This window comes from Theobroma cacao, chromosome 5 (genome assembly GCF_053813885.1).
Source record: "Theobroma cacao isolate CCN51 chromosome 5, ASM5381388v1, whole genome shotgun sequence".
In the NCBI taxonomy this organism is placed as follows: domain Eukaryota; kingdom Viridiplantae; phylum Streptophyta; class Magnoliopsida; order Malvales; family Malvaceae; genus Theobroma; species Theobroma cacao.
In genome coordinates, this window is record NC_142643.1 from 5,912,058 (window position 1) to 5,930,574 (window position 18,517).

At 32.7% G+C, this 18,517-nt stretch overlaps 1 long non-coding RNA gene and 1 other non-coding gene across 3 annotated transcripts; one reads left to right on the forward strand and one right to left on the reverse strand.

Annotated features, from left to right (window-relative positions):
- Positions 1 to 9,119: 9,119 nt before the first annotated feature.
- Positions 9,120 to 9,226, reverse strand: LOC148762384 (small nucleolar RNA R71). The gene has a single exon (XR_016026808.1). It is a non-coding gene; the product is annotated as a small nucleolar RNA R71 (small nucleolar RNA).
- Positions 9,227 to 14,135: 4,909 nt separating this feature from the next.
- On the forward strand, positions 14,136 to 17,863 carry LOC148762385 (uncharacterized). 2 transcript variants are annotated; one of them, XR_016026260.1, is made up of 2 exons: positions 14,136 to 14,473; positions 17,623 to 17,863. It is a non-coding gene; the product is annotated as an uncharacterized LOC148762385 (long non-coding RNA). The 2 variants fall into 2 exon arrangements; XR_016026261.1 differs by having other exon boundaries at positions 17,633 to 17,863.
- Positions 17,864 to 18,517: the final 654 nt, after the last annotated feature.

An 18,517-nucleotide genomic window follows, 5' to 3' on the forward strand; every position in this document is an offset into this window, starting at 1 on the left:
ATGGAGTTTATCGTGCCCCTCTAATAGGCTGGTCCACGAAACCCCCTCTGCAGTAAATAATTAATATATAATCCACCAATCAATAAAATTCATTCTAGCATGACATGACAATTTATCGCAACCTAGCCTCTCAAGGCTGAATACATAGTATAAATAATTCTAACACCAAAATCAGTTTAGCCATTCATGCTCATTTATTGTCATAAGCCATTCAATTCAAAACCATAAATTTGCAACACAAACTGGTAGTCTTCAATTACTTTATTTTCAAAACCAATATTCGATTTTTCAAAAAATTTATAAAATTATTTTATAAAATCACAATTTCTCTTAAAACATAGCAATTTACCATTTAAACCCATTTTTCATAAAATCACACAGTTGTATAAAACTACTCTAGATAATTAAGACGATAATAAGTTCACTCACTGTTCTAGGAGTCGATGTACTCCTAATCCCAATCTCCAAGCACAATCTCTATACTTTTACCAGTGTACTTTGCTCACCACCTATCCACAATGTACAATACATAATTCACCACATCAATACTTGACCATTATTAAATCAATTCAGGTTCGGTATATATGCATGATATGATATACAACTTATCCGACTACCGCTTAAATGCGGTGTTGACCTAATTCGGCCTATTATCTCCAATTTAACTCCAAATTAATTCTTCTCACTTTCTACACTCCAATTATAACTAAATTACCTCCATGACTGTGAATGAGATTCAATTTATCAGTCTCGGTAGTAAATTACGAAAATACCCCTAATGAATCTCTATTATTTATAGTCTCATAATTCATCATTTCTTAACCAATTCTCCTAAAATGAAAATCAAATTTACCCTCACTCAACACATGATAAATTTGGCCATTAATGATTGTGGGAGAAAATAAATTATTTTCTTGTTGTTTTGTTTCTAAATATGCTAAACTAACTTAAAACACTAACATAGTCTAAAATCAAATTAATCTAACAATTTTCTCTCTCCTAACCCATTTTTCAGAATTGAATTCATCATAATAACTCAATATTCAACCATAGAAATCAAGAACAAAAGCATGGGTAAGCTAGGTATCAAGGAGAACTAAAGAAATTCTAACTTACCTAACTTGTTTCCTTGATTTCTTCACTTTTTCTTTGAATTTTCACTTAGGTTTTCTTGTTTTTCCCTTTGTTCTTCCTCTCTTTCTCTCTCTTCCTTGCTTGGCCGGCCATATCAAGAAAATGGGCTGATTTTATGCCTTTTTATAAAGAAATAATAAAATAATAAAGGTATGACACATGGCATTTTCTTATTGGTCCATTTTTAAAATTTTAAAATTTTAATCCTTTTTATCTCCACCACACAATTAGTCAATGGTCAAAATGAGGATAAAGGAAGACCATATGCTGGAAAAATGTCTTGGTGGTGGAAAATTACAATTTTGCCCCTAGGATGGCAAAATTACCATTTTACCCTTTTACTCAAAATTATACCGAAATTAAAATTTTTCACTTCTAAACCTGAAATCTTACTCCAATAAGTCAAATTATACTCCAATAAGTCAAATGGGACCAAAAAAATCTTTTCTAAAATCCCCATTTTGTCCCCAAGTGGCAAATGACCATTTTGCCCCTAGATAGCGAAAATCCGGTTTGACTCCAAATTGATCCTCGAACTTCGAATCACCATATTAAACCATTCTGGGACTTTAAAAATCTTAATTTCATTGTGAATTCTCTATTTGATCTAGTTCGAGGCTTAAATCAACTTTGTTGTACGTTTAGGTACAATACCAATTTTTGTAACTTTTTTGAAACTCTCTTAGCATGCAAACATGCTATCCATCACATGTATGTCATGACAAATATTTTATAGAGTCGAGCTTGTCATCTTCTCCCCCACTTGGATCAACGATATGATCCTTCTTCATGACTGATTTCGACATCAAGCTAAATATTAATATTTTAATATTATTTTATTAATAAAATATTATTTTATTCTAAAAATTTTATCTTGTCTCCTTGGTACCCAAAATACCTTATTATGCCTCACTTGACTTCCAAATCGCCTTTTATCTCACAAATTCTCCTCCGATAAAATTATTATTATTTTATTATTATTTTCTCACTTGCGAAATATTTTATCCTAAACTACTCCTTTCGTCTTTTATCACTTCTAAATATTTTAATTGACCTCAATTTGCATTTGATCAACTTTATTTATCACTATATCAAAATATGGGGTATTTCAAGATTAATGAAAACTATCAAGATCCTTGAACAGTCATCCTCAAGACCTTAGGATAATCATTTTAATTAAAAATACCTTGATGTTGCCTATTTGTTAAATTATTTTTAAAGTTGTAGAGCCTTGGATGAAGAGTTGTTTATTTTTTCAAATTGATTTAAAAGTTGTGGAGCCTCAGATGAGGAGTTGTTTTCAAAGTTGTGGAGCCTTTGATGAAAAGTTGTTTATCTTTTTCAAAATTGTTTTTTAAGTTGTGGAGCATTGGATGAAGAGTTGTTTGTCTTTTTTAAAATTATTTTTAAAGTTGTGGAGTCTCAAATGAGGAGTTGTTTATCTTTTTCAAGATTATTTTTAAAGTTGTGGAGCCTTCGATGAGGAGTTGTTTTTAAAGTTCTGGAGCCCCGGATGAGGAGTTGTTTATCTTTTTCAAAATTATTTTTAAAGTTGTGGAGCCTCGGTTGAGGAATTATTTATTTTTTAAATTGAATTTAAAGTTATGGAGCCTCGGATGAAGAGTTGTTTATTTTTCAAATTGACTTTAAAGTTGTGAAACCTCGGATGAGGAGTTGTTTATTTTTCAAATTGATTTAAAGGTTATGGAGCCTCAGATGATGAGTTGTTTTTAAAGTTATGAAGCCTTCAAATGAGGAGCATTTTCAACTTGGTTGAAATAAGGTGTCTACATCTTTGAATTATCTTGATTCTCAAGAATGTGCAAAGAGAGGCAACTGTAGTCATTCATTTTTTTAAAAAAATATATATATAATTAAATAAATTAATTAAAAAAAAGGAAAAAAGAAAAAAGAAAAATTGAATTGCTACCATGCCAAGACTCAACTGTCGTGACAACCAGCAAAGGTTGGATAATCAACTTGTCATCCTTTCTCACCTCCCTAGGACACAGTGGCTTCTTCTCCAAAAAAACACCATTTATTGCTAAGGTTTTTACCCTTTCAAATTTACATGTTTTCCCCCTTTCCCTCATATGATGAAGAACCAAGAGTCAATTTAAAAAAGTCAAGGGTTTGGTAGCTTTGGCAGCATACAACCACCAAGGCACTGTCAATGGCAGCAAAAGGAAAGAAGGATTTTGAAAATCCTTCCCTTGTTCATAAAAAGGCCGAACCAAGAATGGATGAGTGGGAGCAAAAAAAAAAAAATCCCTAACGATAGCCAAGAACCCTAGCCTAGTTGAAAAGCTCTAAAAACCTCAAAAAACCTAAAGCAAAAATCCTAACTTTCCTATTCCATCAACCAGCAATACCATAACAACAAAAAACTAAAAATACCCAAAAACTAAAAAACAAGTGGGATGTAATGCCTAGTGAGTGAAGGGAGTTTTGATGCTTTTGGAGAAATCATTTTTAGGAAGAGAATCTTTATTAGGTTTTGGTTTTAGAATGAGAGGGAGTCGCCTATGGGAAGGTTGAGAAGAAAGCTTGAAAGTTTGAAAGGCTAGGGTTTCATTTGAGGGAAAAAAGAGAGATTTTTTTTATAGTGAATGAGGAGTTGCCGCTAGAGAGAGAAAATGCAAAAGAAAGAATGACTCGAAAAAAAGGAAAGGATTCTTTTTATACCTAGGGTTTTCATTGCCAAAATGGCATAGCTTTGTTAAGGCTTCCTTGTGGAAGGAAGAGCACCTAAATGGCGTCGTTTTAGGAGGAGTATATCCTCCTCTTTGTGTACCTAAACGGTGCGTTTTGAAGGAGCTTGGAGGGCTGGTGTAACAAGCTTTGTTCTCTTTCACGGGCTGATTACTTTAGGTTATTCCTAGCCCAAGTGAGGTAAAGTCTTACTCCTTTCTTGTTGGGTTTGGACTATCCCACTTATGTAGATCAAAATCTGTTGTTTAAAAATCTACTTAGCTTAAATGAAAATATATATTATGAAACTTACATGATGTTTTAGATTAGAAAAATAAAAGTAACATATATATAAAGCTATAAATGAAAAAAAAATAGATAAATATTTAGCTATAAAATAATAGGTTAGTTAGGTAAAATATATGTATAAAGGAAAAAAATGAATGTCAAATCTAAAAAATAATAATAGTAGATCTAGGTTAAAATATAAGGACATAAGAGAAATAAATAAATATTTAGCAGTAAAAAATATAGAACTAAGTAAGTCAAATAATATCTAGTTAGGAAAATTAATTTAGCTAAAGGAAAATATATGAATATGTAAAATATATATATATATATATATATAGTCATAAGAAAAATAGACTAGGTAAGAAGTAAAAAAAATAATAAAATATTCAATCATAAGAAAATGAGTTAATTAAATGGAAAAAACAGAAGTACATTAGGTCGTGAAAACTAACTTAGGTAAATTAGTAAAAATAGCATAAAATATATAACAAAAAATAGAAAAGATATTTATTCACAAAAGGGGGTTAATTAGAATATAAATATAGATAGTAATAAAGTGGTTGCTTTGGATTAATTTCGATGATGGAATTTCATCCGAAAAGGCAAAGCGTTGCCATTTTCGGGATGCCTTTCCTAGGAATGGAATATAATAGGTTTTTCTCCGAAGTGTCGAAATAAATCCTAATTTCGTATTTTGATATTCCGTTAATTCATGCAATTACCTTAAATTCATAAAGAAATAAATTTATACAATATTCCATCTAAATTTAAATTTGATATGGTTACTAGTTAGTTTAACAAAAATAGATTGCAAATAAAAGATTAATTGTTTGTTCAATAAAAAAATAATTCAATAAAATAAAATAATGTTAACCACTAATATTAATTAAAAAATTTATTATCAATTTAAATAGAATGTTTCTTAAATATATATATATATAGACAATAAATGAGGCAAACACATATTTTTTTTATGCTGGAAATTCACGCAAGGCCCAGCTAACCTGTTAAATTTTATTAATAACGAAATAAAAGTACAAAGGAGGGGGACATAAACCGTACCTCCAAGTTACATGAACATAAGAAAGATTCATAAAAGCACTTAGAGTAAGGAAATCTATTTTATGTGCATAACTTTTGATGATACAATAAAATAGATATTCCCTACTATTACATTGAGCTCATATACTAAAATAACCATTAAAACAGAAAATGTAGATAAGAAAGGCACATAGAATGGAGTGTTTCATTTTATGACCATTTTTTTTACTATCGTCATAATATTGAAACACACCCATATTACAAAATTCTATGTGAAAAGTAAAATAAGAAAAATAAATTAGGAGTACTACTCCTTTACATTCATTTAAACCTAACATAAGGTAAACAAATTTTATCTAACCTAAGAATGCCTTTGAGCTGACCTTCTGCTTGTGAAAATACTTGCAGGATCCGTTGTGTATGCCCTTGATTTGCGAGATGGTCTGCTGCCTGGTTCCCCTCTCTGTGAATGTGTGAAATCCGAAACGAGATACCACTCAAGGATCTGCAAATGGAAGCAAGCAAATACCAAGTCCGAGAAGATCCCTGATGACCCTCATTTATCATGTGAACCACTACTTTTGCATCCATTTCTATCCAAAGTCTAAAAACATTATGCTCAATGCATAAAAGTAAACCCTTATGGACTGCCATTAACTCTGCCTGTAGTGAATCACAAGGTCCAAAATTTTTAGAAATTTCAAAAATCATGGTACCTGTATGGTCTCGAAGAAGTCCTCATCCTGCAGCATTCTGACGATTATGCTTGGAAATACCATCAACATTCAACTTAAACTCACCTGCTGATGGTTTATGCCAAGAGAATATTTTTGGAGGATGAGGGACTGCCTGTTGAAATATTATACCCCATGCTTGAGCAATCTGTAGATCTCCCCTCCATTGCCACCAATGGAATTGCCTCCCATGAAATAATTGGTGGATGAGTTTGAGTATTCTCTACGGCACTCTGTTAGGATACATACCAAGGTCCCTATGCTTCGCATCATTCCTTTCAACTCATAAGAACCAAAAAATGAATAGAGGCATTAATGTGCTTATGTGTCCTTTCTTCGTATAATCACTAGAGTACAACCATGCCCATATTATCTGAGAAACAGTCTGGTGACGAGTAATGTTGATTTGGAAAAATTTTGCAAAATAATTCCAAACCTATGTAACTATTGGGCATTCCCACATGACATGCAAGAGAGACTCTTCGGAGTTACAAAGTTGGCATTTGGAATTGAGCTGAAATCCTTTAGTTTTCAACCGCGAATCAACTGGGATCCAATCTTGTAATAACCTCTATAGAAAGAAATAAGTTGAAAGAGGAATGCATTTATGCCAAATTAAATTGAATACAGGATTTACCGACTGTCGCTGTCGAACTATCTCCCAAGCGAACTTGGTAGTGAATTGACCATCCGAGGTAGGTACCCAATATGCCCTATCATCACTCTGTGGATCGATCAAAATTTTCAAGATTTCTGCCACAACATCCTCTAGTAACACATCGTTCAACTTGCCCACATCCCATTTGCCATTATCATAGAAAAAGTGGACTCTTGTCGTAGATGATGCAAATGATGGAAATCGACTAACCAATGGTGCTTCACCCATCCAACAGTCATGCCAGAAGAATAACTCACCCTTACCAATCCGCCACCTAGTGTAATGCTCTGTGACCAGGCAGCTCGCTAACATCTGGTTCCATATTTGTGAATCATGAAGCTTCGATTGTACATTCCTTGGAATTTGACCAGCACAATATTTACTCTGCATAAATTGCGTCCAAATGTTGTTACAAGTCAACAACCTCCACCAAAGTTTCATGCTAAAGGCCTTCACCACATCATCTAGGCCTCTGATGTCTAGTCCTCCCTCATTAGATGGAATAGTGATCTTATGCCACGAAGCCCAATGAATTTTTCTAATACTTGCCGACCCTCCCCATAAAAAGTTGTTGAACAATCTGTCAATTCTTTCAATCACATTTAAATAAAATATTCTTTAAAAGATATATATAGTAAACAAATAAATAAATGGGTTATTTAATTATATTAAACCATCAACTATATATAAATTCTAATCAACAAAACTATGGTCATAACGTGCTCATGTGACATCATTCATAATTTTATTTTTACATAGCATACAACATGTTTAGTTTATTAATGGGACGAGAACCCCGACGATGGGATTTTCTCAAAGGACTTATAGAGACGAGGTTTTTCAGAGATATTCGTAGGTGAGGAAAACTTCGAGACTTCTCCAAAGTGTTGGGATGGTCTACGAATGATTTTTCAAAACAAAGTTTTCACTTCCCATTATTTCATAATTGCATCATGTGCACCCATAAAACCAAATAAAATGTTTTAATTTGCTAATAAAATAAAGAATAAAGTAAATAAACAATAATTAGGGAAACATAAGAATAAAATCAATGGATTATGATAACATATGATTGAGTAGTACCATTCATGAAATGGGATCACGAGGGTGCTAATCCTTTCCCATGCGTAACCATACTCTCGAACCCAACTCTAATAAATCGCAAACCAGTTCATCACTCTTTTGACGAACCTAAAGTCAATTTAAGACCTCGTCTATTAGAACAGAGTCAATATGTAGCTAATCGCACCTAAATAAAAAATATTGGTGGCTACTTTTGTATTTTTTACGTCCAGTGGTCGGGTTTCAATACCCACACATTACTATAATGATCACCAATTAGATTAATTTGGATATCTAAATATAACTTAACGAATGGAGTTTAGATTAGGCCATGAATAGAATAGCATGTGCTTATAATCACTTAGTTGATTAAGTGATTTGATTTACATATAAGATAGACATATACCTATGTGTCGTATGTAGCCAAGATTAGCCAAGATTAGAGCACCAACTTAATGAATTTGTTTTCAATTGAATTTACATAAACATATAGTAAATTAATTGAGATAGATATTTTTATGAGCACATCGACAGAGACTTGTAAATAGCTTAGGACTCTATGTTAGCAATTCTATCCATTGAAGTAAGTTTAGAGAGAGAAAGATGACTCACATGAAATGTTAGGGGATATCATAATCCTAGGCTTTTAATCGCTTGCTTTTCTAGTGAATTTTGCTTTTCAATTATTAGTTTTAATTTAGATTTTAAATAATCTTTTAATTTTGACTACTTGGATAAAATTAGTTTCTCACAATTTTAGTACTTAGCTTAAGTTGGTGCAATTCCCTCTGGGAGTCAACACTTTACTTACTTCGATATTATTGTTGCGATACATGCACTTACATGAAGAAAATCAATAACAAATTTTTAACTGTTACTAGGGAATTGTTTCTTACATTTTACTAATATTAATACCAAGCTAACTAGTTCTACTTCAAGCTTTGTTTTTTTTCTTTATTTCAAGTACTTTTAGTCATTCTATACGAAGAATAAGAAGTTTGGAGATTTTACCTCTTGATCCAGATATCGAGATAACTTTTTGAAGACTTTGGACAAAAAATTTACAAACTTCATCTCACCTAGAACCAATGGCTAAATAACAAGGAGAGCATCAAATTCAAGGGCAATTAGTGGAAGATAATCGATCTTTGAGAGATTATGCTATTCCGTTAGTATAAGGTCTTCACTCGAGCATTCGAATGTTGACTCTCCAAGCTAACAACTTTGAAATAAAGCTAGCAATCATTCAAATGATACAGACTTCAGTCCAGTTTGGGGGTCTATATAATGATGACCCAAATGCTCACATTTTAAATTTTTTAGAGATTTGCTACACTTTCAAGCACAATGAAGTTACTGATGATGTTATTAAACTACCACTTTTTCCTTTCTTCTAATGGGACAAGGTGAAGGTTTGGTTGAATTATCTTTCTACGAGCTCCATTACGACTTAGGATGATTTTGCTTAGAAGTTCTTAGCCAAGTTCTTTCCTTCGGCCAAGATAACGAAGATGAGAAATGATATTACTTTTTTCATGCAACTTAACTCTAAATCGTTGTACGAGGCTTGGGAAAGATACAAAGATTTGCTTCGACGCTGCCTTCATCATGGTTTACCAAAGTGACTTCAAGTATAAATATTTTTTAATGGTTTGACTGGTCATATTCGAACTATTATTGATACAGCAGTTGGAAGAGCTTTTATGGCTAAGTTTATTGATGAAACGTATAATTTGTTGGAAGAAATGGCATCAAACAATTATCAATGGTCATTTGAGATAGCAATGACTAGAAGAGTAGCTGGTGCACATTAGCTCGATGCTATCAATGCATTAACCACACAAGTAGCTACCCTTACTAAGAAATTTGATTTTTTGGAGTTCAATAAGTTCATACAATTTAAAGTCTGTTTGTATCTTATGATTATTATGGAAATGGGCATGCAAGTGATTAGCATTTAGGCAGTTCAGAATTGGTTCAGTTTGTGGGGAATAAATAACAAAACAATCTCTATTCCAAAACTTATAATCTTGGGTGGGGGAACCATCCAAACTTTTCTTGGGGTAATAATCAGGGGTCTTCTGTAGCTTTAAGACCTAATATACCTCTTGATTTTTAATAGCAAGCAAGACTTCTTATACCAGAAAAAAAAAACCATTTATGGAGGAGTTGCTAATGCAATACATGGCCAAGATTGACTCTCTCATTCATAATCAAGCACCCTCACTGAGAAACCTAAAGACTCAAGTTGGGCAACTTGCTAACACCACCAACAATAGGTCTTAAGGGACCTTACCAAGTGACATAGAAATTAATCCTAGGAAAGAAGGTAAGGAACATGTCAAGGCCATTACTCTGAAAAACATAAAAGAGGTTGAAAGCACTCCCAAACAAGCTGAACCAAAAGGTAAGTAAGTGGTAAATGAGACAGTGATTGTGAATGTGGATAAGCAGAGTCAAGAGAAGGAGGTAGCGTGTACTCCACCATCACCACCCTTTCTTCAGTTTTTTCATAAACAAAAGCTTGATAGTCAATTCTAGAAGTTTTTAAAGATATTTAAAAAGCTCCATATCAATATACCTTTTGCTGAAGCTTTAGAACAAATACCTACTTATGTGAAGTTTTTGAAAGATATTTTAACCAAGAAAAAAAGATTGGGTGAGTATGAGACAATGGCAGTCACTGAGGAAAGCAATGCAATCATTCAGAATAAGCTTCTTTCAAAACTTAAGGATCCTAACAGCTTTACCATTCCTTGCATTATTGGTGCACTATTTTTTACCAAGGTTTTGAGTGACTTGTGAGCCAGTATCAATTTGATGCCACTGTCGATTTATAAGAAGTAAGGTTTAGGGGAAATTAAGCTCGCCACTGTAACTTTACAACTTACTGACTAAACCCTCACATATCATAGAGGTATTATCGAAGATGTGCTAATGAAAGTAGACAAGTTTATTTTTTTGACCGATTTCATTGTTTTTGACATGGAGGAGGATAAAAAACTCCCAACTATCCTAAGGAGACCTTTCTTTCGCACTACTAGAGCACTTATTGATGTGGAAAAAGGAAAGTTTACCTTAAAAGTGCAAGATCAAGAGGTAACTTTCAATACTTTTAAAACTTTAAAGTTTCCTAATTATCATGATGAATGTTCTGTGGCAAGTGTAGTTGATAGAGTTACAAATGAAACGTTTAGGGAAAACCACCCTAATGACACTCTTGACGCTTCCTTAGTAATTGATTCTAAGAGACATGATGAAAATGTCATTGAATGTGTGAATTTGTTGGATGCCCCATCCTGTGTCATGAGGCCACAATTTGAGATGTTGGATTTCTCATCTTCTTTAATTTTACTAGTGAAGCCATTAATTGAAAAACCACTTAAGTCGGAGCTTAACCTTTGCCAAATCACTTGAGGTATGCATATCTTGGTAACTCATCTATTCTTTCTATGATTATTTTTTCTACTCTTACCAACATGTAGGAAAATAAGCTTTTGAGAGTTTTAATAGCACAAAAAGGTATTGGGATGGACAATTGCAGACATAAAGAGAATTAGTCTTTCAATATGTATGCATAGGATTCTATTGGAGGATGATAATCGAGCCACCATCAAGCACTAGAGAATAAACAATCCAATCATGAAGAAGGTGGTGAAGAAAGAGATAATCAAATGGTTAGATGTTGGCATCATCTATTATATATCGGACAGTGCATGGGTAAGTCCAGTGTAATATGGTCAAAAGAAATGTGGGATGATTGTGGTAGAAAATGAGAACAATGAATTCATTCCCTATAGAACACTGAATGGATGGAGAGTATGCATTGACTACCAAAAGCTTAATAAGGCCATAAGGAAAGGTCATTTTCCTTTGTCGTTTATTGACCAGATGTTGGATAGGTTGGCTGGTAAGGAATTTTATTGTTTCTTGGATGGGTATTCAAGATACAATTAGATTGCAATAGCTCTAGAGGATCAAGAAATGACTACTTTTATATGCCCTTATGGTACTTTAGCTTTCAGAATAATGGCATTTGGACTATGCAATGCTTCAATCATTTTTCAAAGATGCATGATGGTTATCTTCTATAATACAGTGGAACAGATCTAAGAGGTATTTATGAATGATTTTTCTATTTTTGGTAACAATTTTGATGAGTGTTTGTTGAATCTTGACAAGGTCTTGAGAAGGTGTGAAGAGACAAACCTGGTGCTGAGTTGGGAGAAATGCCACTTCATGGTGCAAGAAGGCATTGTCCTTAGTCACAAGGTTTTAAGCAAAGAATTGGAGGTAGACAAAGCCAAAATAGAGACAATCGAGAAACTTTAACCACCGTTTTCTATAAAAGGTATTAGAAGTTTTCTTGGTCATGTAGGTTTTTATATGAGGTTTATTAAGGACTTTGCTAAAATTTCCAAATCTTTGTGTAACTTGTTGGAAAAAGATGTTCCCTTTAAGTTTGATGATTGATGTGATACAACATTGGTAATATTGAAAAAAAAATTAGTATATGCACCCATCATCATAGTTCCTAATTGGACACTTCCATTTCAGCTTATATGTGATGCTAGTGACTATGCTGTAGATGCAGTGTTAGGTTAGAAGAAAGAAAAATTTTTTATTCTATTTATTATGCTAGTAAGACCTTGACTAAAACTCAAATGTATTATACCACCACTAAAAAAGAATTATTCACTATTGTTTATGCATTTGATAAGTTCTGTGCATATTTGGTTGGCACTAAGGTTATTATGTACACTGACCATGTTGCAATTAAGTACTTGATTGATAAGAAAGATGCCAAGCCAAGATTGATACGATGGATTTTATTGCTTCAAGAATTTGATCTCAAAATCAGAAACAGAAAAGGTATGGAAAATCAAGTAACAGACCATTTGTCAAGGTTTGAGAATGACAACCAAGGTAAAGACTTAACTCTGATTGATAAAACTTTTCCTGATGAACAATTATTACTTGTTAGGTAAAAGAAATTACCTTGGTACATTGACTACGTAAATTACATTGTAAGTAAAATTTTTCCTCTTGATTTGAATGGCCATCAGAGAAAGAAATTTCTTCATGATATTAAATTTTATGTATGGGATGAATGTTTTTGTTTAAGCAATGTGCAGATAGAATTTTGAGAATGTGCATCCCATAGAAAGAGGTTGAAAGCAATTTGAAGCATTGTCATTCTTCAGATTATGGGGGCCATTTTGGAAGGGAAAGAACAGTAGTGAAAGTTCTTCAGTCAGGTTTGTATTGCCCTACACTTTATAAGGATGCTCGCAATTTTGTTTTTTATTGTGATACGTGTCAGAGAGTGGGGAACATTTCCAAAAACATAAGATGTTGTTCAATAACATCCTTGAAGTGGAGATTTTTTATATATGGGGTATAAATTTCATGGAACCATTTATTTCTTTTTCAACAATTATTACATTTTGGTGGCAGTGGACTATGTTTTCAAGTTGGTGAAAGCCTTAGCTTTGCCTACGAATGATGCTAAGGTGGTGTCAAAATTCTTAAAAAAGAAAATATTCACTAAATTTGGCACACAAAGAGCAATTATAAATGATAAAGGCAACCACTTTTCCAACAAGTATTTGGAAGCAATTCTTGCTAAGTATGGAGTCAAAAACAAAATTGCGATTGCTTATCATTCACAAACCAGTGAACAAGTTGAAGTCTCCAATAGAGAAATAAAGAGGATTTTGGAGAAGATTGTATCTCTATCAAGAAAGGATTAGGTCAAGAGATTAGATGACTCATTGTGGGCATATCAGATTGCTTACAAAATGCCGATTGATTTGTCTCCATATAGATTGTTTTTTTGTAAAGCATGTCACCTTCCAATGGAGTTGGAGCATAATGTTTATTAAGCCATAAAGAAATTGAATTTTGATCTTGAAGCTACTGGTGAGAAACGTCTATCTCAACAAACGAGATAGATGAATTTTGACTTGATGCCTATGAAAATGCCAATATTTATAAGGAAAAGGAAGAGATGGCGAGATAGAAAGATTGTTGAACGTCATTTTGAGCTTGGTCAACATGTGTTATTGTTTAACTCACACTTGAAGCTATTTCTAGGTAAGTTGAAATCAAAATGGTTGTGGCCTTTCATTGTAATCAAAAGTGTTTCCACATAGAATAGTAGAGGTAATGGATGGTACAACAAATGAAATATTCAAAGTGAACGAGCAACTATTGAAGCATTATTAGGGAGGTAACATTGATCGTCAACGATCCTCCATCAACCTTTCCGATCCCAAATGAACTAGAAAGAAATCCAGTTGATGACAATAAAGCTAACGCTGCTTAAGAGGCAACCCAAGTTTTCTAAACTTAGTTTTTTTTTTGTTATTTTATTTAGCGTATTGACTTTTATTTTTACTTGAAATTTTATTTTACATTTTTGGTTTTATTTCCTGATTTTAATTTTCTTTTTCTCTTTTGTTTTACAAGTACTTATTAAAAAAAAAATCAAAATGGCGTTGTGACGCCATTGGTGTGAAGGCCGTGGCGCCAGCTCATGATGCCTTCTTTTATACAAAAACACGAGAGTGGGGGCTATGGCACCCCTAGCCCAACGTCGTGATGCCCACTCTTGTGCATCTACCATAAAAAGGGACAAGACTAGAGCTTTGCTATGCCCACTCGAGCCCTACACTTTATAAACCCGCCTCTTTTTTCCATTCTTCATCTCTTTCACTTTGTAGGTTTTCTTTCTCTCTCTATAAACTACCCACTGAAAAACAAGCTTCCATTGTCAAACTTTTGCTCTAAATCAAAGCTTTAAAGCCATCAAATCATCTTCCACTCATTCAACAACCAATTTTTTTTGTAGAAAATTCAAGTAAGTGGTTTTGTTCCTTGATGATTTTCTCTTTGGTAGATTTTGATATTGAAAAAGAGTTTGTGGTTGTTGATTAGTGGCTTTGTGACAAGTTTGAGATTATGATATGTGTGCTTGCAAATTACTTCTTCTCAATTGATTATTGTGAATATTTGATGCCAGGAAATTATGAGTAAATAAAAATTTATGTACTTGAATAGTAACTTGTGGAATTGAGAGGATTTGTGCACTAGTGAATTGGGTAAAAATATTTATGGATAGAAGTGAGACAGCTACTACATTTTTTTGTGGAAACTTGTGTTTAAATTGCTACAAATTTGTTGACTTTTTATGGCACCCAAGAAAATAGTTAGAGGTCGTGGAAGTAAGACCCTTTTCAATCAAAGTAAGTTTGTTTCTGCTGACACTGCTACAAGGCATTCGCAGTCCTTGTTGCAAAAATTCCCTATTCCGAAGCGAGGTATTGATTTTCATCCTGGACTTTATGGTTATGTTCATAAGATTATTAATAAGCATCAATGGGAAAAATTTTGTGAGCAACCTAAGGCGGCAGTATTGCCTGTTGTTTGAGAATTTTATGTCAATGCCGTTGAACATGAGAATGGGCAAGTTTTTGTCCAAAGGTATTAGGTACGCTTTAACAATCAAACAATTAACCAATTTTATAACTTACCTAATATTGGGTTGCTTTGCAACTAAGGTAAAGAATGGAAAATGACTAAGGGTGTGCCATTGTATTTTAATGCCAATACCATGAAAAATGATTATAAATTATGGTATCACTTTTTGGCAGCAAGATTACTCTTTACGAAGTATTTTAGTGACATGACAAAAGACAATGCCATTTTACTTTATGTAATTGTTTCAAGGACGTCAATCAATGTGGGTCAATTAGTGTTCAATAGTATTGTTCAAGCTATTCACTCACCCTATGATGGACTTTGGTATCCATCCTTGATCACGACTTTGTGCAAAAAAGTGGGAGTGATTTGGGAAAGGAGTGAAGTAATCTTGCATCCCAAAGTCCCTCTAGATGTAGGAATTATACGTAGGTTTTATACTCATGGGCATTCAACTGCTAGAGGAAGTTCTTCATTAGCCTCACGCCATCCACCATTGCAGCAACATCCTCAACATTTTTCCATGTCTTAGAGAATGGAAAGGCTTGAGCTTCTCATGGACCATCATGCTGTGTGTATGCAATCAATTGAGCAGATGATGATAGCTTATGATGAACATGTTGGCATGGACATGGCCTATTTTCCTACACTGCCATATGATCCCACCATGGTGGACTAGAATAAAGATGAGGAGGAGGATGACTAGTAGTGTTTGTCCGCGAGTTAGGGGAGTATTCCTTTTCTTTACTTTTACTAACATTAGGGACAATGTTATCTTTAAGTTTGAGGTAAATTTTTAATTTTTATGCTTTGTTTTCTTTATTTTGCAATTATATTTTTTAGATCTTAAGTTTAGTTAAGTTATTTATCAGTTAATTTGTTGCATGTTTTAAGAACTTGAACTAGATTTAATTGTGCCACTTTCTTTAATCTACCTATCCAATGATGAGAATCTAATTATATTCTTATCTTGATTCTTTGAAACCTGTGAATATTGTTTAAGTATTATGTAAATTCTTATGCTAAGGTTCATTTTTGGGATGTGATTTCTACTTAATTTGAGCATCGTGTCTTTTGCTTAGATTCATTGTGCATATTTAGATAAGGTTTTATGTAAATGTAAGATCTTGAATTATGTATTGAGTTCTAAAATTTGTTAGATTCTCTCTCAAGGTAAAATCTTAGGTTATACTTAGTTAAAAAAATGATTTAGACCATCTTTGAACTGATTGAGCTTTTCGAGCCACCTTGTTATATAAATATCCTTAGAATACCCCTTTGAGCCTAATGTAACCTTTTCTTTGTTTAAGCACTTAATTATTAGCCTAAACCCTTATATAAAAATTTCCAACTTGTTACATCTCTTACTCCTAAGTGTATAAGTCAATTTAGGAAGTGTAAAGCTAGATTGTGAAGAAGATAGTAAAAATGAAAAGTGATTAAAAATTTAAAAGCATGATTGTATTCATCTAACTACCCAATAAAATAAATAATTTTGGAGGTGTGTTATTGAGAAAAAGAAAAAGAATAAGGAAAGAAAAAAGTGTTGAGCAAAAGAAAATTTTAATGAAAAATGGGTGTACTTGGTGAAGGAAAATAAAGCTCTTTATAGGTTTTAGAATGACTATATGCTTAAGGTGATTTGAGCCACATTAATATTCCATATCCTATCTTGATCCTAGCTATATATTACAAGCTTGATAAAGACCTAATAATCCTTAACTTAGTATTAGCCCACATTAGTGGAGAGAGAAATGAAAAGCAAACTTATGGTACTCTAGTACTAATTTGAATTTTGCATACATATAAACTTATTCGGACTGTATGATGTTCTTCACAAAAAAATTACACACACACATTGAAATCCATTTGATGATAAGCTTGCATTTGAATTGAAACCCAATTTTAAATAATATTTATTTGTTACTTAGAGTTAAGAATAGGGATTAACTTATGAGGATATTAAAGGTGATTATTGAGTTGCTGCAATTTATTTCTAGTTAAGTTGTTTTCTTCATTTATGTTTTTGCATTTTAGTTTATGTTTTACGTAAGGACTAACAAAATCTTAAGTTTGGGGGTGTGATAACCCTATTATATAAAGTTATTTTGTCACATTTTGTGGGTTTAAATAGCTAAGTTTTTTAGATTTCTTGGTTTGGAAATTAAGTATATTAGTTATTTTTCTTAATTTAGTTTAATAGATGTTAATTAGTTTACTTTAAGTTAGTTTAGTTTAATTTTATGTTATTTTACTTTAAATTACTTTAAGTTTAATTATTATTGATCTCTTTCATTGTTTTGTAAGAAATTTGATGAAATTACCTTAATTGATGAAAATCTGTGCAAATATGGTGATGGCTTTGTTCGTACATACTGCAATATTTCGAGCATCACTTGAGATACAGAAATCCAAGTAATGTGATTTTTAAGCCATTGAAAAGCTAAGAGATAGGACTACAACTTTCATATTTACCACTTTACCCAGTTTTGATTTGATCAAGGTGAAAATCACATTAGAAAAGGCTAGATTACTGCAGGTCAACACGAGACAACATGTGAATGAATGAAAGCTGTGGCCTTGAATTGCTCAAGGTTATGGACCAAGATGCATCAAAGCCCCATAGTAGGACCCAAGAGCACAACGTTGTGGCACTAGTGAAAGGAGACCGTGACGTTGGTTGAAGAATGAAGCATCATACTCAAACCCAAAAGCATGGTGCCTCGATGCCAAGAAAGGCTAGGTTGTTGTGCCAGACAAACTTCCAAAATATGCTTTGATGGGATTTTTAAAACTAAGGCTTTTGGAGAGTATCTAAGGGACCTTTTTCAGAAGTTTGGGAAAAGAGATAACAAGCAATTATTCTGGAGAAAAAAAGCCACAAACAAAGCAAGAAAGTAAGAGAATTTGAGGGAGAATTAAAATAAAAGAGCTTCAATATATTAGTTTCTATCTCTACTTTTGTTTTTATTTTTTCATTTTCTTTAACTTGGATTAATAGTTAATTTTCTTTGAATGGTGTCTTTAGTCAATATTATGAGCTAATTTACTTTTTCTAGGATTATGATGGAACTTAATATGTAATTTAGATTTTTAATTTCTCTTTAGCTTATTTTTAATGGAATATGAGTTGTTTTTTCCAATTCTGTGTTTAATGCTTCTAGTTGCTTGACCATCAATTAGATTAATTTGGATATCATATAACATGACGAAAAAAGTTTAGATTAGGCCATGAATGGAATAGTATGTGTTCATAATCACTTAGTTTGATTATATAATTTGATTTGCATGTAGAATAGACATATATCTATGTGTTGCATGTAGCTAATATTAGATATAAATTTAATGAATTTGTCTTCAATTGAATTTATATAGACATATAGTAAATTAATTGAGATAAATATTTTTATGAGCACGTCGACAA